We start from the raw sequence: 25,965 nt of genomic DNA, 5'->3' as shown, positions 1-25,965 counted from the left end.
AGGATTCGAGTCTGCTCTCGGACTTGAAGGCGGCCCCGTTTGGGAAAGAAAAGGAATGTTCTGGAAAAAACTTCCCTCTGTCTTTTGCATCAGAGCGTTTCCATATCGCTGCTCCTGCCACAGCTGTCACTGTTTGTATATTTGATATATGGTCAGATACGGAAAAAAAAAGGAACAGGTGTGGCGTATCAGTGCCACTATTTTATTCTCCTCTGTCGACACCAGGAAAAGGGGGAGAAAAAAAGCAGACTGCGGTCAACAAAGTTGTCATTGTGAGTCATTGTGATATATGGCGGTGTGACTTTTTAAGGGAACTTTGCTGCAAAGCGTTCCCTGCAGAGGGGTGAAATCAAAATAAAAGGCCCTGAAGAAGAAGAGGATCAGATGTGACTGTCTTTGAACACTGATCCTCTTGCCTGTCGCTGCTCTTCCTAGTATAATCTGTTGCGTATGTATGTATGTATGTATGTTCGATTAGATGTACTTTATTAATCCTTTGGGGGAAATTAAATTGTCACAGCAGCAACATTCATACAGTAGGTAACAAAAATAAAACCAGTCCACCCACAAACTAAAACCAACCAATATAATAAATAAATATACACAAGCTTACACTTGCATATATATATATATATATATATATATATATATATATATGTATATATATACATATACATGTGTATATACGTATGTCTATATGTTTGTGCGTAGTTGTATATAGTTACATATACACACATACATATATATTTTGAGGAGATTATTATTACTTTTAAAAGTATGACATTATGCTTTTTTCATTTTTTTTACACTCCGCAGTACTCTGCCTATTTGAAGTTCCAACGCCTTTGCCAAAGTTTTGGCCTTACGTAATCAAGTGCTCTTAAGTACCCCTTTAATACCTGCACTCAAACGTCAATTAATCCGTCAATCTTTATTTCCCGCACGAGGAGCGACATAATGCCCCTTAGTTTCTCCTCATCTTTACTCCTTTGTGTGCTCAAGACCGAGCAAATTGATTGCTTCACTTCACTCCCTCCCACCCCCACCCACTTCCCTGGTTGTTAAACTTCCAACATAAATCCCCGTGGACAGGGCTCCACTTCCCCCTACAGTGAACGGCCTCATTAGGAATTGTTGCACAAACGGTAGAATGTCGACTGGCTAAAGGGAGCAAGCGAGGCCTCTCGTCCTCCGGACACATGTTCCTCGCTGTGGCCTGACCCTGGAGCTCTGCAGCTTGTCCGGTCACATTTGGCTCATTTTTTAGCCGCGCAGTCAGGGGCTCACTTACCCTGGGACTAACCTTATTTAGTCTCACCCTGACTTGTATGCAAAACACACCCCGCAAGTTTTCTAATTGGGCAAGTGACAGTGCTGCTGCATTAAGTCAAGTACCAAATATCACATCCTTTTAATTTTCGAAGGCTTGAATGTAAATCAGGACTTAAAGATCCAGTGTGTAATATTTAGCTTGATTTATGATTTTTATATTGGTAGGAGCTCTATATACTGCCCATCAATACATGAATAAAAGTCTATACTCACAGTACAATAAAAGTAATTTGGTTTTCCTACCCACAACAGTTGGCATATGTATAATATATATATATATATATATATATATATATATATATATATATACTGTATAAGAATATACACAGTTCAAGGCTCTTGCTCCCAATTATCTGCCATATTTCGAAGGAAGCCCAGTGTGGACAATCCAGGTCACCTGACAGCACATTTCCTAATTAGGGTGAACACTTGCATCCTCAAGTACACCAGCGAAGAAGAAGGTGATCGAGGTGCCCACGTTTGTATTCCCAGGCCAACGTAGTTCACTGGCGTATGACAAAACAATTGCATCCGTTATCAATAGTAAACCATTTCTGTTATGTTGAGATAATGCAATAAAACACACGATTTTAAGTAAAAAGAAATGGCAAAAATTACTTATATATTTCATGGTGTCCTGCTTTTTTTTCTCCATCACAAGTTTTATCATAAGGTCATGGGGATGCAAGTCACACAATCATTTTTAAGGCATGGGTGAAGTATGCAATGCAATTACTTAGTGCACAGATCCAATCTTCTTGATGGGGTGGGCTGCGGGGGCTTTTTGTCATTGCTTTTTCTCTACCAACTCAGTCTGATATCATTGTCCTTGACTTTTGCAACTTGATTTAAATTGATGATATGTGCAGTTCATGTAGACAGTCTTACCTTCTCCCTGGAATAGCAGACAGATGGGGAAAAATAAAATGTTTACGGAAGAGTCCAATTGAACTTTTTCACTGTAAAACTTTGATTGTTTAGCATTTACAGTTTGAAGGTGCAAACGGAGGTATTTATTATGTCTTCCTGTTTCTTATCCTTTTTTTTTTTTCATGCCTGCCTGTCGGCGGGACTCCCACCAGTGTTCGGTTTCTCACGATACAGAGAGGATATCGTCGAGGTGCTCTGAATCTGTCAGCCCATTAGTGATAACCAGTTGAAAGGGCTTAGCCCCACAGGAACTGGTGCGAGCCAGTGTTGAGTAATGCTTGACATATGGAATATGTAATTGGCCAATGAATATGAGCTGGCTCTCTGCACCAGACCTTTGCATTCTTTTGTCTGCTGTATTTTAACTGATTTAATCCTTTGTCCTTTCAAAATAAGTTGTACATGCCTACGTTGTTTTCATCGTTTTTTTAGCAGTAATTAAACCAGTTTTCTGATTGTCTGATGTTTACTATAGACAAAACTTCAGTTGTTATCATGCATAATATAAAGTATACCCAATTTTTGTCTTGTGAGTACAGCTTGAAATACCTCACATCCACCTGCTATTTTTTGTGTCTTTATTTTTTGCTTAAAAATTAGCACAGTTCAGAATGAGCTAGAGAAGCTAGAAAAGGATTTAAACATTTATCGAAAGGTTGATAACTCTATGATAGTACTTCTTTGGCTCAAAATAGATTACATAACAAATACTTGTATGTATGCTTGACATACTTTGTGATCACTATGTTGAATACGTACCTAGGAAGTTTAGGTCAAACATTCCTGTTTGGTTTCCTACCCAGAGAGGTGCTGTCACCTGTGTGCATTTTGGAAAACTTGCGCATGAGATCGTTTGACATTTTCATTTTAATACTCTTTTTTTTATTTATTTATTTATTTTTGCTAGTTGTCGTGGCTCAGAATCCCAGTACAAAGACTTTATTGTAGGTTTTTTTGTGCAAACCCCCTCGCTCAGTTTTATAACACAGGACTAACCAATAATACATGACATCATGATGAGGCATAAAGGCAGCGCGGAGGTAAAAGCGGAGTCCAAAAAGCGCTAATTTGAAACTGGCAGTCTTTACACCTGCTCAGAGAAGAAACTTTCTGCCCATGGCTTCACACAGAACAGCTTTGGTTCGGCTCTTGGCCACTGTTTGAAGGTGACCTGTGTTAGACTTCCTGCCAACAGGCAGGACAATACACAGTTATGTTCTTATGAAGAAGATAGCTGACAAATAATACATGCGAAACTATGTATATAAAAAAAAAACACTAGCTCTTGGGTTAGCATCTTGAAGGTTAGGTGGTCACAAAAAATGAGGTGAAGCAAGGTCCTCCCGCGATTCACTCTCTGAAATTGGCTGCGCTCCAACACAGTTATACCATCAATATCTGCTTCGGGAGAATTGTGACCGTCGTGTCCTTGTTCTGTCTTTCACTTTCCTCAGCTGAGAGGCGTCCCCGAGTCTGAAACCTTAATTCAATAAGAGATGAATTGAAAAAATGTGCAAATGCGAAGCATATTTGGGGCTCGCTGGCCAAGAGTACATGTCAAGAGTGCATGTTGTTCTCTCTCTTTCTCTCTCCTCTACGTAGCCGCCTTCATTATTTATTTTATTTTATTTTTTTTTTTAGTAAATTGTCCTGGTGCGCCGTCAGCTTTCTTCCTGTACAAGGCTAAAGAGACTGCTATTTATACTCACACAAATCAGAGGGAGTTTCTTTAAGGCTGTGAAGTTGCTGGAGGGCTAGAGAAAGTGCTCTCGGAGCACCTGGTGCTGCATTGAAATGGAAGAAAGATGCCGCGTTCCAACACACACCTAGACCCGTTTCTCAGCCTCCTTTATTCTTCTACTTCTAATCCACATCTTGCACTGTATTACCCTGCCCTACCCTACGTCTCCTACCACTAATCCAAAATAACAACTATTGGCACCTGCGCTCACTTTTTGGTGCACTTGCAACACGGACATACTGTGTAACACAGCCGTATCTCCTCCATGTAAAATGAAATGCGTTTTGATCACATTGGTCATGTCAATTTATGCAAATACTCCAAATTGTCTTACATTACCCCGCGAGCTTCTGTCATACCTGGAGTTGTGCAGTTTGAAATCGTTTAAAGCTATTTTGTATACTGCATTTATCTTTCGGAGATGCTCATAATTTCTTCCAGTCCCGGCAGACGGGGGTTTGCACCAGAAAAAGAAAAAAGCTCTCTGGTTGGCTGTCTTTTAATCTTGGCTCTCTCCGTCTCGGAGCTCTGCGTTGATAGTTTTGTATTGTTGGACTGAGCAACAAGGGCACAGAAAGTCCTCCTGCCGGAGGGACATCTGTGGAAGTGGAATCGGTAGCTGCCGGTGCAATTCTCTTGAGACTCTTCGGAGTTGTTTGTATATTTGAATTTGTCTGTAAGCGAATCGTAAATGTCAGTGAAGAGGGATGAGAAAACAGACAGATGCAACTACTCGAGGTTCACTGCTTCATGGCAGAGAGGACTCATTGGAATTTTTGTAATTGTATTCATGTCTTTGAGGTCCTGTCCACTTCCCGATGCGAGTTAATGAGATTCTGACTGATTAACTTTGACTAAAGTCTAATTTACTATTGGTCTAATTTACCAACTCACAGGCCTACTCCTTTCTTTTCTTGTCTTTGTAAATATGGTGTCCAGTGGGAGAGTTCTTGAATCAATGATCGATTCTGACTTGAAGATTTATAGTTCTCAGATTTGCTCGCATGAAAGCGTCGGCATCGCTCCTTTGTGACATTTGTTTTTGGTTTGGGTGCTTTGTCTTCCCAGAACCATTGGATATAATTGGATATAATTGTGTAATTCACATAATATTACGATCAAGTTGATACTAACTTAGTTGATACTAACTTGGCGCCAAAAAGAAATGACCATCTACATCACAGTGGCCATTCTTACGGTCATGAAACTATAAGAATCATAAGAACATTCGTACATTGACAATGAAATTTCTCATTTGTCAAAATATCACATTCATTGCACAGAGTAAGACAACTTCAGCAAGCTAGTGCATGAAATACAGAGTGACTTAAAACTCTTCATGTAACCAACCAGCAGCAAGAAAACAGTCTTTTATGTTCTGTACTTTTTTCTGTTATGGGAGTCACCGTAGTTTTCCTTGCCCCATAAATGAGCAGGAGCTACTTTCGACAAGGCTAACGAAATAAGTTCTGATTTATGATCAACTGTGACACCAACCGGGGCTGAAGGACCAGGGGATTGTTTGTTGGCCTCCTGCTGAAGGTGTTAGAAAAGCTCTTTCCCCCTCCACCCCCCCATCCTCCTGACTCTGTACCTCATGTCTGTTAGGCTTCTGAGGGAAGGCAGCTGGAAGACCTCGCTCGTTCTTCTCTCGTTGCCTTAAAATGGGGATTTGTTGGAACGCGAGAGTGGCAGCAACCCTCCTCCTTCCTGAAAGTCCTTCATGTAAAAAAAAAAATAAAAAAAAAAAGAGAGAGAAAAAAAAAACATTCATAATTGCATCAACCTTAGCGGGGCTTTTATGATCTGTTAACGCACTCGTTCACGTTTCAGTACGGCCCTGCCTTTTGTGTTTTTTCAAGCGAACGTCTGAGCGCTTTTGTGCCGCTGGTAAGCCAGAGTTTTCACAAGACTCTGAATCAAAAGGAAGGAGATAAAGACGGAGGAAGTGGGAGAGGCACGGGGTGGTGCTTGTTGCTCTGTAGATGCGGCATGTGTGACAAGGTCCATGTGTTTGAAGCCCCCAACAAGAAGGATACTCCATGGCTAGACCATGCTTTTGTTCCCCCCCACCCCCAAGCATAAAAAACAAGTCACATTATTAAACTCAAGGAAGGTGCATCGCTCGTAATGCCTGATTTTGAGGCGCCACCCGTGGCAACTCTGGTTTTCTCTTCAAGGCAAAAAAAAAAAACCACAGGAAGTTTTTCAAACAATGTCTCATTAGAGGAAGCGTATCTGCTGCATCACACCCCTCCCACATCCTGCTCTCTTTGAATTTCCACGGATCACATCTTTGGAATGGTTTGAGTGAGTGCAACAGCAGGTTCCGGCTAATGAGCCCGCTGTGATCCGAGTGCCACGCCATCTATAGGCAGTTCCTCTCAGCCTGCGGCTATAATGCCAAAGAACTGGACCAGAAAAAAAAAAAATTGTAGTGAGAAAATTCACCAGGAAGTGAATTTGGGATCATTTTTGGACAAGAGTGTCACTTCAGGGAGCATTTGTTCCCAGTTTGGTGCTCAGCTACTTCTACCACTTGCTCAGTTACCAGTTTTCCACCTCCTCATTACTCTTCTTATCCCTCCTCTGCCTCCCTTCGCCTGTCTTCGTCTTTGCAGAGTGACCTCTTGCACGAGAGGTCGCAGCAGCACGACCTCTGGTAATGAGAAGCCAGGTTAGTGGGCAACCTGGAAGTGCTTTGTCCCCGTTCTCCTGGGAACACAAACAGTGACGGGACTAAGGCATACAGTGACAGCTGCAACACCGTCACACCCTGTGTGTTTTTGCCTGTTTTTTTTGATGTCCATTCGTCACTGCGTTGGAAAACTGAGAAATCAAAAAAGACGGAAATTCATCATTAAGCCACCGCGTTCGCACCTACAGAGTTTCTTCTACTCTGTTAGTAAATAAGGCTAAATAGTGGACGAATGCTTTTGTGGTTTTGAACCTTCAGTGTTGTTCATTATCAGGCAACATGTTTTTCCCCCGTGGTCTTGCCTGATCTTTTGGAATGACGTCTCAATTATCATCGAAATCGCTCTTTTGATCTTTGAATACTCGGTGTCCCCGTATTTGTCCCATCCGTCCCTATCTAGACAAGATATTTTAACAGCACCCTGGGTAAGTCATCCACAAACAAAAGAATTAGGTCAGGGGTGTGTATGTAGGTGGATGTACACTTGCCTGTGCATGTGGGTATGTTTCCTTTTGTTTTTATACCCTGAGTTCTTGCCGCCAAGCGTTTTAAAACTCTGTACAGTTGTCTGTACAACGGCCGAGGAGTAATCGCGTTTATTAATTCCATCGTTTTTCACCCTGTGATCATTTTCATTTGTTTGTATGTCTTTGGTGTCATTGTTGGCTTTAAAGATTCTCTCAATTTGACTCGCTGACTCACTAGAGGTGTCCCATGATATCAAACGCGTCATCTGATACAGCTTTTTTTTTTCTTTTTTCTGGCGCATTTCAGAAACTGGTTCCATATGAGCTTCTGTGCGATTCTAAAGACACAATTTGCACATCTGGCATGAACGCGACCAGCTAAGAAAAAAAAAAAGAAAAAGACGGGGTTGATATTTTCTGGCTGGCATCCACGCGCTCAAAGGATTGATCATCTACTTGCATAGCTAAAGTCCAGTCTTTCTTTTGGCTTTGTATTGTACTGGTGTATTTGTGAGAAAGGGCACTCCAGTGCTCTTTAGCATGGACATAGTGTTTTAGTAACGTGTGGATTTATGGAAACAATCCGGTTGGATCCTTTGCTGAACAGTTTCCTCATCAAATTTGATTTGATCTTTGCAGAGAGCTTGAGTTCTGGCTTGTCATGCTTTTCGTTTTGGGACTGAAAGCGGTGCCCTTCTGAAGTCCTCTTTGATCCCTAAGAGTTTGTCAAGGCTTCCATCGGTGTAACATGAGACGGATCTCTCTTGAATCCTGTCTTGCACCAAAATAAGAATTGTAGAGGAGAAGAGATTTGGAATCAAAAGGTTACTGGTGTCCCCTGTTCAATTCATGATCTTAATTAATCGATTAATCGATTGATTAATCGATTGAGAGCTGACTATTAGAGAGCTGAAACAAAGGTGTTATGTGCTTTTCTCTTGCACTGAGGCGGATTCTGGTCCATGGAAAACAGTTTCAACAGCACTGCGACTGCTGGAATTTTGCTTCATATTGTATAAATGGTTTGAAAATGTCAGCCGTCATAGCACCACCAGTATATAATGTTGTTGAGAAGTATCTCTTCTCTCTGGGGAGGGCAACTACTCAGAGGAAATTAGTCTATGATGCACAGACATTGCTCAAATTCCTTTCCTTCTGTCATTGCGGCTAAAGCAAATAGCAGCTTAGGAGCGGGGATTCCACCACTGAATCGATAGATTATTTGTCTACCTCCGAGCTCAAAGGGAGCATTTTCGGAATTGCAGAAAGGTAGGAATTTGGAAGATCGAGATAGGGAGGGCACTCGCTGTCTCCTCTGCCACATTTCAAGGTTTGGGTTCGACGTCAACGGGGACGAGTGCTGACCTCAGTCCCCAGAATTTGATTGACTCTTCCAGGAACGGGAGTAGACTGTCACTCGAGCCATTGGAGTAATTGATGCGCGCATGCATGACCTGGGATTGGTCAGTGATCCGGGGTAGATTGGAATTGTCGGAGGTGTTGTGCGTGATGTTCGGCGCAAGCCACGCTCAAGCAAATGGAGAAAATGGTGAAAATAGTGAACAACAAGGAAAATAAGTTGCTTTCTGTTTTCAACATATAGCAAAGCTTAAAAAAAAAGCACACAGATATCGTATGTTTAGATCAATAAGCAGTTATGCCTAAAACACTATTGGCTTTTTTCCGACGAGTAAAAGGTTGTTTTCTTACTTTGTATTTGACCACGTGTCTTATTTGTCTGCTCTGCTTTTCAAAACATATTGCTAGCGATGCTGATAGGCCAAGATGTTGTTTTAAAAGTGTGAATAATTAGGCACTCCAAATCCATGGACAAAACCATGCATTCATTTTGAGTCATTATGCTGAGTCACGTCTGACCTGAGGTTGTGCCTTTAATTGGCTTGAAAGTCGCCTCTCTCCTCATATCTCCATATTTCAACTTCCTCCGCGTCTGCCACTTCTCCTCATCTTGTCCTTTTCGGCGCACACCTTGGTAATTGATGTGGACCATATGCTGACTTTGAATGGCCCTCTGTTCTGTAACTCTCAGACATATTCAAGGGTATATTGTAGCTCCGTAATGAGCCTACTCCTGGCGTCAAGAATGCGCGGATACAGCCTCCCTTCTCTTTAAACGTCCATTGTATAATATTTGGCCTGATTTACATTTATATATCGGTAAAAGCTTGATTATACTGCACATAGATACATCAGTGAAAGTGTATACTCGCACAGTACAATAAAAAATAATTTGGTTTTCCTACCTTTAGAACGGTTCTTATTTGTATGTACATATATCAAGGGTCTTGCTCCCAGTTAGCTGCCGTCTCGCACTGACACATTTCTAAGGAAGCCCGGTGTGGACAATCCAGCCCACCTGACAGCGCGTTTCGTATTTAAGGCGAACACTCGCGTCCACAAATAAACCAACAAAGAAGAAGGTGGACAAGGTATCCAGGGTGCCGGGTATTTGGGTGTGCAGGACACCGTAGCTCACTGGCAAGCTCGAGAGAGGGGAGGGAGGGTGAAAGACGCTTCATGAATTTAACTTAGGGGAAATGGCTCATCTTTTTTCCTAATTCACGAGTGGAATCTATCATTGGAGGCCAGTTAATATAGCGACAATATAGTCAGTGTCATCATAAATAATGATGTGATTTATTACTGATTTCTTCCTTCCTTTATATATTTTGTTCCTCCTTTCTTCTGTTCTTCTTCAGTTTTACCTGCTTCCTTGATCATTTTGAAGTCCGAACATATGAATAGATGCAGCGCGTCATCCATCGCCACCCAAAAGGTAAGACCAATGAGACTTTTTTTTTTTTATCAGTTGCCCTGATGAATCGCACTCAATTCATTGTGTGCATCTCTGTACTTATGTCAGTTCGCGCAGCTCCTTGCAGGAATCAAACCTCAAATAATTCAAGTAATAAATATTAAAACCAGATGAGAGACTGATTGAGGGATCAGTCATCTTTTTTCATACTATCAAGAAGAAATGCAAAAAGTAACATATTCATGCATCAGGAATACAGAAATAAAGTGGTGCCAGCGCACTGGTGCAGCCTCCTGCTGTAACCTTGTGATTTTTGTTGCTGCTGGCTGCAATGAACAATAAAATAGAAAACCACTTGGAGGGCTTAGCGCAGGCCCTGCCCAAAAGCTTTCGCCTTTTCCAAAGTTTTACCACACAAGCAGGGACTTTTTAGGAGTACGAATTAAATGTAGACCTTGTTTCCTTTTAAGTTTTCCTCTCCTTTGTGTTGGTGTCATGAAAATAGGAATGCTAATCAAAGTTTGGGTGGGTGCATCCGTGCACCTGTATTTCCTTTGGTATCATTAACCCACTGTCCTTAAAGGCGGGCTATATACAAAAACACTTCAATGAAAGGTGGTGGGAATAATAAAACCAATTTAATTGTTGTCAAAGTTTTTCAAAACATTAAAAAAAAAAAAATAAAGATTAAAAAAAAAAATCATCAATCATTTAATTGGCTGCTTTCAGGACGTTTTCTTTTTTTTTCTTTTTTTTTTATCATGAACGCTTCAACCCGAAGAAGATGTCACTCGCAAACAGTTTCTTTTGCACTGGCTGCCTAGTCACATGACAGAGAGAGATGAACAGAGTTAATGCTAACAGCAGTTCCATCCCCTCCCCCTCCCCCGCCAACCACCCCTTGTCTTGTCTTACAAGTCCAGACAAGCCTCAGGTAAAAAAAAAAAAAGAAAAAAGGATGGATGTTTGTTTTTTTTTTTTTTTTGCTTTGTTATAACTGGGTCAGCCAGCAGGGTAAACATCTTTACATTTTTCCTTTACTACTCACAGCTCGGCGGACGAAAACCGCAAAAGCTGCCAATTCTGACTCTCACGTCAAGTATGTGTGATGTCTGTGTCTGACGGTGTTGGGGCTGCTCAAGCGGATTTACCTCTTCTAACACACACACACACACACACACACACACACACCCACACACACCCACAAACAAAACACAATTTTGTTCTTCAAACCTCGCCTCGCCCTCCCTCAGGGGACGGGAGAAAATTCTAAACATAAGCGGTAATTAATCATGCAAACAATTACACAAGTATAAATATCAACACACACTGCCGAGACACACACTATCGACGCGGTTTCAAAGTCACGCAAGGACACACACACACACACACACACATATTTCTCATTCACGCTCTCCATCAGTCATCCTGCTCCGTTCCGCCATGAACCTGCGAAAGCTGGCATGGGCAAACTACGGCCCGCGGGCCATATGTGGCCCTTTAAGCTTTCTAGTCCGGCCCGCCGAAAGTTGAAGAAATTATATTAAGTAATATTTATTAAGTCATAAACAGTGTTGTTGGGATTACTCCATAAAAGTAATTCAACTACTCATTACTCCTTAAAATAGTAATCGAATTCCTTCTTTAACTACTTTGTTTCATAAGTAATCAATTACTAATTACTTTAGATAAAGTGACAGTTGCTCAGTGCTTTGGAATGAACTTTATTGAAGTGCAAATTTTGACATCTCAAATATTGCCTCTGTCCTCTTGAATGAATGTTTGCTCTCTGAACACAAACTCCCCATTTCACAGAACAAACTCGTATACAGCACTGGTGCCTTTTGCACAGCCCATATTGTTAAAATAACTAGAAGCACAGTAGTTAAAAGATCTCTACTGTGCAGAGCACTGCTGACTTACTTGTAAACATGGCTTTCAACAATTTATGAGGTTGGACGTGGATATTTTCGAAGTTGCGCACGTCCCGTTTCCTGCACATAACCACAATATTCTTTGATTTAGACGAGATGAACTCAAAATAATGTTTGTATTTCCAGCTATCAAACCTCAATCGCTGTTTTTTCTTTTGCCGCCGCCATGCTTGTTTCGGTGCGTCGTCGCATATCGATGACGTTGCGTGCACGGCTGCATCATCAATCGGCGACATCGTTGTTTTTGGTTGTTTTTCTAAATTTCTGATATTTTGTGGATAACTATGCATTTTTTGTCTTGCAAAATATTTCAGAAAAGTAATGGAATCGTTGCTCGATAAAGTAATTATAATACATTACTCCGTCACTCAAAAAGTAGTTTAATTACAGTAGTGAATTACTTAGTAATAGATTACTTGCCAACACTGGTCATAAAATAGCTGCAATTCATCCAATTCTTCAGTATTTCACGAGTCATTTCAATAAAGAGCTAAATACCTCTGGGCTTCAAAGACGCTGATTTTGTTGTAACTTTGCTTTAGCTCATTTTCAATTGACATCAAAGCACGTGTTTTCTACATATCCCATCATATATTTTTTTTCTCCTATGATTTGGGTCACCAAAACACTCCATTCTTCATCTCCTGCTCCGCCTGCCTCCTGCTCCGCCTGCCCACTTCGGGCCCACCAGTCAAAAAGTTTGCCCACCTCTGTGCTAAAGAGTCTTTCCGGGCCGTGTCGCTAAGCCCACGGCTAGCTCTGATTCCGAAGGTTTCGCTCTTCTGTTCTCACCGCAGGGAGCTAGGGGGCGACACAACATTGTGTTTGTGTGCGCGCAACCATGCGTGGAATTAAAAAAAAAAAAAAAAAAAAATTCCGTTGACGCCACATCTGCACGGGGGCCTCGCCGAGTGAGTGGTATACCTGCTTCATCCCAGTTTGTTATCGTACGTGATTACCGCCGCGTACGTGCGCATAATGCCCCGGCTGAATTTTTTCGGAGAGAAGCAGCTGCGTCTGCTTGCCGGGCGTGCGCGTCTGTTGTTGATTGTGCCCGACTGCAGCCCCCCCACCCCCTCCTACCACAGCCTCCGTCTGCAGCTGCTCCGTCTCTCTCTCTCTCTCTCTCTCTCTCTCTTTTTTTTTTAATAGACTTCACAGCCTTTGAAAAGCCTCTCAGACCCCAAGAGGAAGTAAACACTGACCTTTACCAGGGACAACTCCAACGGGTCACAAAGTGGAAGTCTGTAAATAATAATCGGGCGATTATTTCATTTTTTATTTTTTTTTTTCCTAATGAGTTTAGCAGCGTCGAACCCGCACGCATCTGTATGCGTTCTTACTTTTTGAGTATCACCATTTCCTGGAGGAAGTCGTTGTCACAAGCAAATGGGGGCAAAATTGCAGGCAAACTTGCACAAGTTCTTAAAGGTGGTCATTTAAGTTTTTAAGTCTTTATGTTACCGACCAATACGAGCAATACAAATGCAACTTGAAACGGTCCATATTAGTCCCAGTTCGAGCAAATAAAACGATGCAATTTGAGTGTTGCCTTGCAATCTAATTAAAATATGCAAAAGTCTGCCCAGTTTGCAGACTGTAGCGTTTAATTGAGGCCACAATTCAGAGAGTTTGCTTTATAGTTAATTGAAGCAACCGTGACGGCTTTTGAAATGGTATTATGTTATATTGTTAACTGTATCACAGGTGAACAACACTTGTACTTACACACAATGTACTGCATGAACACTGATATCAAGTAGTCCCGGTAGTCCCCAATATCTCAGTAAAACAAATTTTGTCACAAGGATTTGAATTTGAACTGATCTTTAAATCATGAGTGAAACGCTCTTATTTGCTACAACGACGTGCAAAAAGCCAAAGAGGGGCCATGACTACGTGGAAATGACATGGAAAGTCACAGTGCGAAAATACAAAGTGACTCCATGCACAGTGGTGGAAAAAAAAAAAAAGAAAGTTTTTGGACACTTTGTGCGTTTGTGACGTACTGTATTGGCGAATCGGTCTCAAATCTCCACATGCAGTTTATTCTAGTGCAGTCGCCAACATTGACCCACATGATGCGCGTGCACGGGTCCTCCCACCTCGCAACTGGATGTTTCAGCAAGATGACGTCCCGTGCAACACACAAATGATGCATTCAAATTTTGTTTTCTTATTACTTCTCAGTCACAGGAAAACAACAAAATCATTTCGCATTTGTTGGAGGGCCTCTGATGCTGCCAAAACCTTTTGAAACGAACCCCCCCCAAAAAAATCTTGTAGCATGTAATGACAATAATTGGAATTGAGAAGAATTTTATGTGTCAGAAAACATTATTTTTTCACTTCTGTAGGTTTGTTGGAGGACCAAAAACGCATGTACATTAATTTGATTTGCAAAATTATCTATCTATCTATCTATCTATCTATCTATCTGTCTATCTATTTATCTGTCTATCTATCTATCTATCTATCTGATTAGCAGGTCAAACAGTTGAAAGGTGGCAGCAAATGAAAACAACAGCCCCCCCCCCCCCCCCCCCCCCCCCCCCCCGATCCACTTTATGCTCTGAGCGCAACAGCTGATCCTCCCTCCCTCCCGCACTGGCAGCTGTGTTGACTGTCTCGCGCACGCGAACTCTTGATTAGTAGCCCGGCTGCGGCGTCTGAGCCGCGGCCCGGCCGCCCCCCCCCCCTCTCCGACGGCACGCCGGCGAAAACTTTGATGGCGGAGGAGCCGTTAAAAGGCCTCCCCTCCGTCATCCAAGCGCCTCAGGTGATCCAGCGGGATTTATTAGCCTAATGAATGGCTGGGCCGTGTTTGTCTATCCGATCCACTGTGTCTGTCTGAACGAGCCTCTGGCAGCCTTTTCATGTCCAATAACCCTCGCGTTGGCAGACAATCACATGCTCCTCCGTCTTCTTCTTCTCCGTTTTTTTTTTCTTCTTTCTTGCTTCATTAGGAACTTCAGCTGCCACGGCTCGGCATCGCGCCTTCGTTAAATTTTATGATTTGTTGATTTTAATACAGTGTTGTGTTTCTTTGGAGTGCCGGGGCGGCTTTAGGAAAAAATGGGGGGGGCGGGGGGGGAAGGAACGCCCCACACCCCTTCTGGCTGTAACAAGATTCAGGTGCGTTGCAATGACATCAGCGCCCGAGTTTCAGTTTGAATAAATTGTCTTTCCAGAAATATGATTAGTCTTAAAAGCCCGCAGTGTTTGATTTATCTCTAACTTTGTGGGCTGTAATCGTAACGTGTCATAAAACGGGCTCAGTGAATGTCACGGGAACGCTGCTTGCAGATGAAACCAAGACTTTCAGACGGTTATTAACAGATGTTCTGATTTATTGATTCATTTCTCCTTTTACATTCTTATTAATCATCATTTTCGCGTGGGACGAAAACGCTTTGTTCAGCCAATCGCACTCACGTGAACGAGTGTATAATGGCGTGTAATGATGATGAGCGTCAACTCCAGAGTCACGCGCGCACTACGTCAGGTTTGTGTTGGACGGACACCAGGCGTTACACGCGGGCCAAGTTGTTGTACGCAGAGTAATGGTTCTCCAATATGCATTTGCTGGCTTTTTCTTTTTTTGGGGGAGGTTGGTGGGGGGTGGGGGGGGGGTCATGCTCTCAGTATAGAGAAAGATATCGGGGAGTTTAACAAGCTTTGGGAGCTCAACGGCCTGACTTAACGCCTCCACTCCTGCAATCATCCATCGAGTGCCAGTACCAAGTGAAGGATTATGGAGGGATAAGAATCATCCAGAACATAAAAGTAGGTGCCGCTCACACTTTGAGAGTTTCTACCTACGAGTCCATTTTTTTCCCCCTTCAAACTGCAACTTGATCATGCAGAATTTTTTTTTTTTTTTTGACTTTGTCTTTTTAAGGTTCCCCGTTTCTCTTTGATGGCGGCTTGTGGTGCAATTTTAATCAGGTTGTGGCTAGGGGGTGCTGAGTTTAATTGAGGTCAAGGGTTTCTACCCCAAAGCCTCGGCTAGTAAGCAATTATCCATTTCCTTTTTTTTTTTTTTTCCAACAGCCAGTGTCATTCATCCCTAAATGTTAGAAGTAACTGTAACCAAACAAATGTTATGACTTCGAGGCACAATGTTTGAATTTGGCTGCACATAAAAAGATTAAAACCTTCTTCTTTTTCTTCTCCTCCTCCTCCTCCTTTTTTTTTTTTACCCTACCTCAGAAAAATAGCCATTAGTTTTCCTCTTAGAGCAGTGGTTCTCAACTGGTGGAGTGACAGGACCCACATTTTTTCCTTATCATGAAGTCGTGACCCAAATCTATTGCACAGCACTCAAATTTTCGTGTTTCTTTCCACAAAAATAAAAATGCTAGTCCACTTTCGGTCATGTCTGGTAAACAAATTATTGAAATTATGGAATTGTGTGTCCTGCAAAATACATGGCCAACATTTTTTTTCTCTTTCTCTCTCTCTCTTGCTCATACATATATATATATATATATATATATATATATATAGATATATATGTGTGTGTATATATATATATATATGTGTGTATACATACACGTATATATATATATATATATGTGTATATATATATATATACACATATATATATATGTGTATATATATATATATATATATATATACATGTGTATATACATACATGTGTATATATATATATATATATATATATATATATATATATATATATACATGTGTATATATATGTGTATATATATATATATATACATATATATATATGTATATATATATATATGTATATGTATATATATACATATATATATATATATATATATATATATATATATATATAAAGAAAAAAAAGACCTAGGCGGCTATGCTATTAGACCTATATGTATATATATGTATGTGTGTGTGTGTGTGTGTGTATGTATGTATGTGTATATATGTATGTGTATGTACGTATGTGTATATATATATATGTGTGTATGTACATATGTGTGTATATATATATATATATATATATGTGTGTGTGTATATATATATATATATATATATATATATATATATATATATATATATATATATATATATATATATATATATATATATATATGTGTGTGTATATATATATATGTGTGTGTATATATATGTATATATATATGTATATATATATTTACATACATATAGGTCTAATAGCATAGCGCCTAGGTCTTTTTTTTTCTTGATATCACAATTTGGCCCAAAAAATGACTTAGGCCATTATGTTATTAGGCTAACGATATATACACTGAGTAGACAGGGTGGGTGGGGGTGGCAACATGCGTATTCAAAACCTCCAGCGCCTCTCTTCTTTCAGCCTCCATTGTCGGATATGGTGGATCCTCTTTTGCCCCCATTGTCCTGTGAGTTCCGCTGGTGGTCTGTCGTGTAAACATCTCTCAAAGGGGGGATCCCTCTCCGCTCCCCTTTTCAAAGGCACTCAATCCCAGGCCTGTGGCTATTCCAGGGGGCTTCTTCCCCACTTCTCCTCCCACCCGCCTGGCCCCTCTCCCCCGCGCCTTCACTTTCTGTTTCCGCCCCTCCGCCATTCACCGACGCGCACCGACCTTCTGAACCGCCGGCGGCTCCGTCCCCGGGACGCCGCTGGTAGCGTATTGGCTTCTCAAGGCCTACCGGCGGGGAAGGAAGGACCCTGCTGGCTTGTTAGTGTCTCCGGGCCCTGCTGTCACAATGGCTCCCTCTGCCCCTCCCACTCGTGTCCCTGCCAAGCTGGGAAGAGTAAATATTTATCAGGCCCCTCCTCCCCCCAACAACAATGGCCCGGCACGGAGGAGAAAGAGTCTTTGACCAGGGCACATGCAAGACCGGTTGGCAAGACCGCTGCCATCAGGGGCCAGGAGAGAAGTAGCAGGGATACCTTCAAGGTCCAGTGTGTAGCATTTGGCTTGATTTAATATTTCTTATATTGGTAAAAGCTTTAACATACTGCCCATACATACATTAATCTAAGTGTATACTCGCAGTACAATCAAAGTAATTGGGTGTTCATACCCTTGGAATGGTTTTCATATTTGTATAAGAATACACATAGAGCAAGGGTCTTGCCTTTAGTTCGCCGCCATCTCGCACCGCCATTTTTCAAGTAAGCATACCTGACAGTGGCCTAAATACAAACCTGTTTTCTGGCGGGCTTCCCAAAAAATTCCAAAGTCCATCCCGTTTTCTTCGACCTTGTAAATTTCTGGTCTCGGCTTCCAGAAAGAAATGTACCTAATTCATTAATCAATAAAACATGGATATTACATTTCTGTCAATGGGCTTATTGACTACTTCTCCATTTTTAAATCAGTGACCTCCATTGAAAATTTAAGATGAAAAATCACTTCTTTTCAATTTTTTTCCGTCAGAAAATAGTATAATAATAATAATAAAATAGAATAATACTAGGGATGCACAGACATATACCGATACTAGTATTGGTTATTGGTACCGATACCAAATAAAGTACTTTACTCACACTTCTATAATACGTGCCAATACCACAACACCGATACCTGTATTTGTATGTATATGACAATTTTGTTAAATTAGTGTTTGTACTGCACTAAAACTCGTGACAGTCACTCCATCTTCTAGAAGAACGTGCTGAGGAACGTTGTTCGAATAACAGAACATCTGTGGAAAAATCAAAATCAAAGTAATTCTATAATGTGAATTGGCCTTATTAAGTACTCAGTATTGGTATCAGTGAGTACTGAAATGCAAGTACCCGTACTCTACTTGTTTTGCTAAAAAGTGGTATCGTTGCAGTCCTAAATAATACTGCAAAAAAAAAAAAAGTAGCAGTTACAAGTTGAATTTTAAACAGCAGGTTGGTGATTGTTGTGGTTCTTCAGCATTGCTGAATGCATAGGTCAGTGCCGCCACATTTGCAAAATCACACAAACAGCCGTGAACACCTGCTGTCTGGTACCGAACCCGTCAAATAGATGCACCGTGGATTGGAACGTGGGGAACAAAGGAAAGAAAACAAACCAAGCACAATACGTGTCGAAGCCGAACTTTGACTCTGACTCTCCCGACGCCGAACACACAGGGTCAGTGAATGCATCTCCACACATGGACGTATTTGCAACAGCATCTCCGGCAGCGCCGACGCAGCTGTCGTGAGATGATGCAGGAATACCTCAAATATATTCCGCACAGAATGTCGCGTAATACCCGATCACAGAAACACCTGCTTAAATGACTAATGCAGAGTCTATTACAAGCAGGTGGCTCCGCACATGTTGAGCTGGAGGGATAATTGGCTAGTTAAACAACCCTTCCAGTCATGTATGGAAACACCGGATTGGGTTCAGTCCCAAAATATTTTGGCCGTTTGAGTCTACAGGCTGCAGAGTTTCACCTAGAACAGGCGACGGTGCGCAATCAGTTGAGAACGGTGACAAATTCTTTTTGTCGGCACAGGTTTGATGAGTGATGAGGAAAAACCGGTGGCTTGGATTGAAATCGGGGGAACAAGGAAAAAGTCATTATTAACATTAAGGTGCAATAAAACACTTGTTTGTTTTCCATGTATTGTAAATAAATTGTAAAAAGCAAACAGAAATGCTCGTCTTTCATAAATGACCACTTCCCTTTAACTTTGCTTACCAAAACGTGGACCATGTTGAATGAGCAAATTGCCTGTTTGAAGATCTGTGAATTGGCCATTAGGGATATATGGCACAGATCCATCATGACACTGTAATACGCCAGTCAGATGGTCAATGGTCAGGCAGATGTATGCAGTGAAAATGGTGTGTGTGCGTGCGCGTGCGTGCGCGTGCGTGCGCGTGCGTGCGCGTGCGTGCGCGCGCTTTCCTTTTACAAAACTGCATGGCCAAGATAGAATGGAGCATTTGTGATTTTTTTTCAGTGTTCATTTGGGCTCTAAAATGCAAATATCGTTAACAGCACAATTAATCAACTACAATTCATGCATGAATAGGATTTTTTTATTATTTTTTTTTACTCTGTCATAACAACTCAATTCTTCCCATTTTTGCGGCATAGGATTTTATAGTTTATAGTGTTATGTAAACACTATAAACAGAGGCCGGAGAAAACTAGTGTGTCGGGTTTGTTTTCACAACAGGCTGACATCATTTCCCAAAACCCTCTATCTGCGCGACCGTGAAGTAAAAATGAACAAGCCGGCAAGAACAGCGCTAATAAGGGGAAGACCGAGAACCTCTGGAGTTTTTGCGGTTGCCTTCCTCAGTAACGTGCTTTTATTGACCGTGATTCAGCAGCGCTGCTGCTTCCAGACCAAAGCCGAGCTTACGTGTACGCTCGGCGTACCGCTAATTCTCCCGGTATTATTATTCCTCTCGGTTTCGACATGTTGACGCGTGATTAAAAGCGCCGCTCCGTAAACTTGTCACTTGTAATTTCCCCTCAATTTTTTTGGTCCCGCCCAGAAAAATAAAAAATTGAGAAAACGAGCTCCACCTCGTCATCAGGGTGTTGATCCTCCCAAACGGCGCCTGTTTTTCCAGCAATTTTGCGCTCTTTATAAATATTTATGGTTATATACACGTGGCTAATAAAGTCGGTGTTGGCTAGAGACTTGCACAGCTTTCCACTCATTTTCATTTTTGGGGGGGGGTTGAAGGGGATTTACCGCCTCTTTCAGTTGCCCCTCTGTGTCGTGCCAAAAAATTGCACCCACCATTTGACTCATAACAATAACAACTCGCTTTCTCACACGAGAGGGGAAAAAAAAGGAGGGGAAAACCGGCAAACGCCGAGGTAACCGCACTCGCGCCCCTGCTGGCGGCGGACAGAAGTGCACTCTGTGGTGTGCCCGGCCGGATGGGTGGTGGCAGACGTCGGGACTGTTTCACTCCGGGTACACGGTCATTCATTTTCACGCAGCGTCGCCCACATGTGCTCCGCGTCTTGCTAACACACACACACACACACACACACACACACACACACACACACACACACACACACACACACACCTGTGAGTGAGCCTACCCTCTCTCGCTGTCCTGGTACTGTATCAGCTTTCCCTTTTGATGTGGTGCTTTGTTTTCGCCCGTCAAGGCTCGGCGGTCGCGCTGGAATCAGACGTGGCGTGAAGCGGGCGAGCGAAAGAGGGCGCCGCTATTGTCTCGGCGCTGTTTGTTTGTCCTGGAAGATGCTCCTTCGATGACCCGAGCGTTTCCTGTACGGTGAAAGTTTGAAGAATTTGAGGAACATTTAAAGGAAGTTCTCGCCTCTCTCATTTTTATCTCTTTCTTGTTTTTCCGTTTACTACTCTGTAATAACAATGGGGTCACCTGTGTGTACTTGTACGCGCGCCAACGCTAGTCGGTCGGAGGTATTTCCGCGCGATTGTTTTCAAGGGCCCATTTGTCAAAGAGCACATTCATCATAGAGCCCACTGATGTCAGAGCTGCTGCCTTCCCAGCGCGTCTCTATTACGTGGTGCTGGTACTCAACACTTTGACACTCAACACCTGACACACGCATGGTTACACACGTGCACATACGCACACACACGCACACACACTTTCACCAAATAACAGGGGCGGTAAAAGACGGAGCAGGAAGATAGATGGATTTCAATAAATATTGGCAGACAGTCAACAGTCTCCTCCCCGAAGGTCTGCGCCGAGTCCCAATCCCCTTTCGCAACAGATTTTGACGTGATTCTTTTCTTTGAGCTCTTCCGCGGAGCTGCAATTGACCATTAAATACGTTGCAGCCTTTCGCGGGTCCGGTTCCTGCACTGCATTTTAAGTAACGAGACCAGATTCCACCATGCTCACTTCTTATAATTCGCAATGTCCTTAACGTTTAAATAAACCAGAGCCCTGTCGTTGGAAAACGTCATTTATCGTTTCTACCAGATGGGCTGCTCGCTGACCTGCACGCAAAAATATGCTGTTTTTTTTTCTGTCGTGGGCATCTTGGACTTTTTAGGTTCTCTTTGATCTTTAAGCTGTAGGAAGCCATAAAGAAACTAGCTGCCTTTACTTGTCATTCTTGAATGGAATTATGGTCGTCTATTAAAATATATTGGTAGTACATAGAATGCTAATTGAACAGGATATTAAAAGGATTAATTCAACAAAAGGCGTCCCAAATTATTATTTCACTTTGATTATTTGTATGTATTGTAAACTGGGTGCTGCAATGCCTTCGAGGCTTAGGTTGGAAATTCCTCCATGACTTGATGTAGTTTATGATGCCTGACAAAATATGGCATAAGGTCCAGTGTTTCCCAAGACTGACTTTACGATACAAAGTGTTTGATGACACATTGCAGTGCTATGCAGTACATTTCCATTTTCAATAAAACAGTGCCCATAAAACCGGAGAAATTGCGGTTTGTCTCACTTTGAACTTGGAACACATGATGAAGTTTGAGATATTTGTTTATTTGTAAAGTTCATGCCATAGTGATACTGTATCATTAAAGTAGGCCATTTAAAGGTCTAATGTGTAATATATGGCCAGATTTACGAGTTTTATATTGGTAAAATCTTAACATACTGTCCATAAAAGTGTATACCCGCTGTACGATAACGGTTCGGATAACGGATAACGATTCCTACCCACAGAATAGTTCTTATAGATGTATAGGAGTAGACATATAGGAAGGCTCTTGCTCCCAGTTAGCTGCCATCATCGAAGAAGAACCGTAGTTCACTGGCAAGCTTGGGAGAGGAAAACAAGCACTTTTAGCCACGTTTTAACGTTTTTGTGACGTGGCACTCTGTGCAGTGAATTACGGCATTCAGTTGTACTTTTCTCCCATCGTGAGACAACCTGTAGCTCATTCTGCCCGCTCTGTTTTACCTCACGAGCGCCAACAGTGAGGGAATTGGGACTCAGGACGGAGTTTGTGAGGCGGAGGGAGGGACGGAGAGGCAAGGTTGTGAGAGAGATGTGAAAATGCATTGTGTTGGACTGTCAAGTAAGTGTGTGTGTGTACGGGTACGTGCATGGCAGAGAGCAGCTGCAGAGGTCCTGGTTCCCGTCTTACTGGCGCACTCCTCTCCGCAGGGAGCAGGAAGGCCTCCAGCTTGCCTTCCCTCACTCTCAAGCGCACCCCGTATAACACGCCGTTGGTGTTTTTGTTTTGTTTTTTAGTTGATCATTTGGACTTTATGTTAATAAAGTTATTGTTCTATGACACCAGGATTGGACAATAAAAGGTTGTTGGTTTGATTCCCAATCCTCTGCCTGTATGGATTCTCCATAAGTGCTCCAACTTCCAGTATTTAATAAGACCATTACACATTCTAGAATGACTTTGATTTTTTAAAATGTTTCCACTGATGTTATTTGAACAACATTCCTCAGCGTGTTTTTCTACAGAAGGTTGACTGTTACTGAAGTACGAACACACATTTAACTTAACTAGCATGTACATGCATGTATGTGCAACTGGTATCGGTGCTGTGGTATCAGCATGTATTTTAATAGTACATGTGGAGTACTCAACTCCAGTATTGGTACCGATACCCGATGTTGGTATCGGTATGGGTGCATCCCTAGTCCAGGCTGTAACTTGCGAGATAAAATCTTGTCACTGTGATCTACTCATGGACATATCAAGGATGGGGGCTCATAAGTGTTTCTTTCCTCTCAACCGAATGGTTTGGCGTGTTTTATTATTCATTCCATTATTTCTTATCGAGTTGATCAAAAGGGGGCAGACAACAACCCGGTTAGGTTATCAGTTCATCGCAGGACTGTCTTACAGAACAAACACCAATTGACACTCACACCCATGGGTTGTTTACAGTTGCCACTTTGGCTGAGCAAATCTGGAGCATGTTGTGAGTTAGCTAGCGCCACGCAAGATTATCAAAGCTTAAGGTGTGTCATTCATTCGCAAAAAAAATAAATAAATGGAGAGCCCAAACTTCATGCTAGAACGTATGCCATTGGTATTGAATTATTCTTACAAAGGAAAAGAATATCTAAAGCCTTCTGCAAAACTGCCTGCACTTTAACCCTATAGCCCCAACATTTTGTTTTACAACAAAAAATGTGATTTAATACATTTGTTCTAAAAGGTCCAATGTGTAAATCTTTTTAGAATGTTAAGAATTTTAAGAATTCTTTAAATGTGTCATATTTAGGACACTGTCACGCGGTCTTCCTCAAAAAATGGCGGCGCAAAATGGCAGCTAAAATGGCAGCTAACCATAAGCAAGACTCTTGCTCTTTATATATTCTTAAGTTACGTTCATTGTACCGCGAGTACACACTTTTATTCGTGTATTTATGGGCAGTATGTTAAGCTTTTGCAATATAAAATCATAAATCAAGACAAATTTCACATACTGGAACTTTAAATGCAATCACGATTACACAATGCACTCCTAAATGCCACCGCCGCCACCACCTCATGCACTCAAAAGACCATGATGTTGCATGGGGAGTTTTCTGCCGGGGGTGTCTTAGCATCCCATTGCACCATATAGCAGTAGAGTAGAAGAAATAATGTTCAAAAAGTGTGTTTACTACCGGCTATCCAGAACCAGTAAACCCCCCCCCTCGTACCCAGCACTGCGCCCCTCACCTCCCAGGAGTGTGTGTGTGGGGGGGGTCCTCTGCTAGCCCTTCAGAGGGATGACACAGGATGAAGTCACTGTTTTGGCACCAGCATCTTTTCTGTCAAGCAGTGCGGTGATGTGCCAAAGGCTGTGTTCTCACAGCGGAGCACTGTGCTCATTCCCTGAGAGGTACACAGCCATTAAATCTGCAATATCCTCTGTGTACAACAAATTGCAGCATCGGGCCGAGCGTGCCAAATTCTTTTTTTTTTTTTTTGTCCCACTTGTACGTGAGGGCGATGCGCAGTGTGTGTCGCGCTATTCATCAAGTCACTTGCGCCAGACTCCATATAAGTGGTGACACTTAGGCTGCAAGGTCAAACTCAAGGAAAGTATTCATATTCTGTACTAATGGAAGTATGATGCAAATCTTTACTCAAGTAAAAGTAAGAAAGTACAGGTTCTGAAATGTACTCGAGTAAAAAGTAAAAATTCATTTATTTTTTTTTTTGCCATTGATGAAACAATAGTTTTGTTATACTATACTATACTATATATAGTATATAACTATATGAAAAATAAAACGTTGTGAGAGAATGAAGTGAGTCTGAAATGACCAGAGGATTTCATGGTACAGCTTTGCTAGTCTCAAGACTGTAGTTTTTTTTTTTTTGTTTTTTTTTTTAACAGCAGCACAACCAAACTGTAATCAAAGACAGTTATGACCAGTCAGACATTTTTTGGATGTTTACCCTTTTAATAACAATAGCCAATGTCATTTTCTAACTTTTTATTTTCTCTGCACTGAAAATGTACTAAACAGTGACCCCAAAGCTGAGGTACTCTAAAATAATCGCCATCTGAAATATCAACCCCTTTTATATTTAACTGCACAACATCATAGTTCAAATGGCTTCACTTCAGGCAACAACAATTCGAATAGTAAGTGAATTACTTTGAACAGAATTTCTATCTTTTCAACATAAAAGTAACAAGGCACGTTTTTCCAATTTAAGAAGTAATTTTTAAGAAAGCACAGGTACACAAAAGTAAGAAACAAAGTCATCAGAAAAAAAAAATGCACACATACCTGAAAAATCTACTTATGTACAGTAACAGAGAATTTGCACTTCTTTACCTTCCACCTTGGTCGGGAGGCTAGCAGAAACCTTTGACTTGCGCTAGCCTAGCACTAAACTAGACTGGATGAAGCGTGTTGCAACGTTCTCCTTCGATATACAGCACACTGGCTAACTTTGGGAACGTCCAAAATTATGAACCACCCCTTTAGGTATTTCTTGAATGTCTGGAATCTGTATTTAAAGGAGGTCACAGGGGGATTGGATTTGTCTTGTCTTCCAGGCACTCCCTCCCTCTCTCTCTCTCTCTCTCTCTCTCTCTCTCTGTCTCTCTTCAGACTCTCTCTTGCCATCACACCCTCTGTGTCCTGTCTCACGGCTTGAGTCCTGCTATCTTCATTTTGGTCTTTTTCGCTTTCCTGTTTTCCAGCATCCTTGACATGCGAGGATTTACAGCGGC

The 25,965-nt window shown here is 41.8% G+C and overlaps 1 protein-coding gene across 6 annotated transcripts in view; it reads left to right on the top strand.

Moving 5' to 3' along the window:
- Positions 1-25,965, top strand: part of disp1 (dispatched homolog 1 (Drosophila)) — a 64,376-nt gene that overhangs the window by 6,080 nt on the left and 32,331 nt on the right. For all 6 annotated transcript variants that reach the window (XM_076037485.1, XM_076037482.1, XM_076037486.1 and 3 more), the window contains one exon: positions 9,889-9,965. The gene's annotated coding sequence lies outside the window, so the exon portion shown is untranslated. The remainder of the gene's footprint in view (positions 1-9,888; positions 9,966-25,965) is intronic.

The sequence above is a fragment of the Nelusetta ayraudi genome, unplaced genomic scaffold, assembly GCF_046127955.1.
Source record: "Nelusetta ayraudi isolate G7.1 ecotype Tasmania unplaced genomic scaffold, CSIRO-AGI_Nayr_v1 ptg000052l, whole genome shotgun sequence".
NCBI lineage: Eukaryota > Metazoa > Chordata > Actinopteri > Tetraodontiformes > Monacanthidae > Nelusetta > Nelusetta ayraudi.
Note: the sequence above shows the minus strand (reverse complement) of the source record. Positions and strands in the feature narration are given on the sequence as shown.